General features: G+C 42.2%; 1 non-coding gene across 1 annotated transcript; it reads right to left on the minus strand.

The window, feature by feature from the left end:
- Positions 1-518: 518 nt before the first annotated feature.
- Positions 519-625, minus strand: LOC144999057 (small nucleolar RNA R71). Its single transcript, XR_013660583.1, has one exon. It is a non-coding gene; the product is annotated as a small nucleolar RNA R71 (small nucleolar RNA).
- Positions 626-1,978: the final 1,353 nt, after the last annotated feature.

Consider the following 1,978-nt stretch of genomic DNA (forward strand, 5'->3'; position numbering starts at 1 on the left):
CAATTTCATCCTCGAAGAACAAAAGCAAGCTTGAACACTTGGATCAAATACCCTTCGAAACCGAATCCGAGTACGATACCGAGCCCGAAGTTGAAGAACATACGAGCGAACCTGAGAACGAGCCAAGGTAGGAGATGGCAAATATTGAGGAAATGTCCATGGGAGCTTACAGAAAGAGGATTCGAGATGATGTTGGTCCAGGCTTAGTACAACCTGCAATCCCTACCACTTCCACATTCGAGCTAAAGGGACATATCCTTTCCTCACAAAAGGATATGCCATTCTATGGAAAGGATCACGAGGATGCATTCAAACACTTAGATGAAGTGAATGACATTGCTGATTACTTCAATGTCACAAATATTAACAGAGACACCATTTTGCTAAGGATGCTTCCCGTTACCTTCAAAGGAGCTGCAAAGGATTGGTTAAAATCACTTTCACCCGGTACCATAACTACTTGGGCTCAAACGCGTGAGCAGTTTTTAGATCAATACTGTCCACCATCCAAGATTGCTAAACTCAAAAAGGCAATAGCCAATTTTGAGCAAAACCCGGGAGAGTCACTTTACGAAGCTTGGGACCATTACAAAGGGTTGTTAAGAAATTGTCCTCAACATGACCTTAACATTCAACAGGAGGTATCAATATTTTATGATGGGGTAAACGTAATGACAAGACAACTCCTTGATTCTCAAGGACCGCTTACAAGGAAAAAACTGGGCGAAGTCAAGGAATTAATTGAAGAATTCGCGAAACACTCTCGCGAATACCACAACCCTAGGCAAGAAGGAATTAAACACGGTGGAGGAGTCCAAACTGAAGAAATAGCAGCCATGATGGCTATGCTAAATAATATGGATTGGAGGTTGACACAAATGGACCACTCAATTCATGCCATAAGAGTGGGTTGCGAGAGGTGTAGTGGTCCGCACTTGACCAAGGACTGCAATTTAGATGAGTTTGGGAACAGAAAATCTCAAGTGTGCTACTTGAGTGGGGATAATTTTGATGAAGACTGGCAGAAACCAAAGAAGGAGTGGCTACCGTATGAAGAGTATAAGAAGCAAAAGGAAGAGAAGTATAGGCAGACAGGTCGAGGCTTCTATCAAAAGGAGCAGCCACCAGTCGAGAAGAAACCCGATCTAGAGACCATGTTGATGAAGTTTATGGAAGCCTCGGAAAAAAGACACGATGCTATTGATTCTGCTATTAATGAACAACAAACTTTAATAAAGAATCAGCAAGCCTCCCTCAATAACCTTGAAGTACAACTTGGTCAACTAGCCACTCTGGTTCATGAGAAGTTGTCCTCGAAAAATCCCGAAATGAAGGCCCAATCTCATGTAATGGCCATAGATACTGAAGAAGAGGCCATCTCTAAGTTCTTAGAAGCTTTAAAAGGTGAACAACAACAGCCCGATCCAAAGTTGAAGAAGCCCAAGCCCGAAAATCAAGATGCTGCTGAATTTTAGAATTCACGATGTGAACCATATAAGCTCACGATGTGGGCCCGTCAGGAACAGAAAAATTTTGAAGTTGGTTCGGTTTATCAGCCGCCTTTGCCTTTTCCTTCTCGAGCTGACCTTAGTCCACTAGAAAGAGAGCATCTAGAGTTTGTTAAGCACGTGAAGGGAATCCCGATTAATACCCCCTTTATCGAGTCCTTGTCCAAAATTCCCGAGTATCAAAAATTACTGCAAGCCTTGATAGACACCCGTAACCACTTAAAAAAATATTCTAAGGTGACTCTAAGTGAGAAAAGCTCAAAAGTTGTGTTGGGAAAGATACCTGAGAAGATGGGGCACCCTGGACGCCTCATTCTTCCGTGTGAATTTGGTAACAAAATGAAGGTTAATGCTTTAGCCGATTCTGGGGCTAGCATTAATTTGATGCCTTATTCATTTTATCAGAAGTTAGAAATTTAGAAGATGAAGGCTACAAGAATGACTATTCACATGGAGAACCGTTCAGTGAC

The sequence above is a fragment of the Lactuca saligna genome, chromosome 5 (genome assembly GCF_052625555.1).
Source record: "Lactuca saligna cultivar CGN05327 chromosome 5, ASM5262555v1, whole genome shotgun sequence".
NCBI lineage: Eukaryota > Viridiplantae > Streptophyta > Magnoliopsida > Asterales > Asteraceae > Lactuca > Lactuca saligna.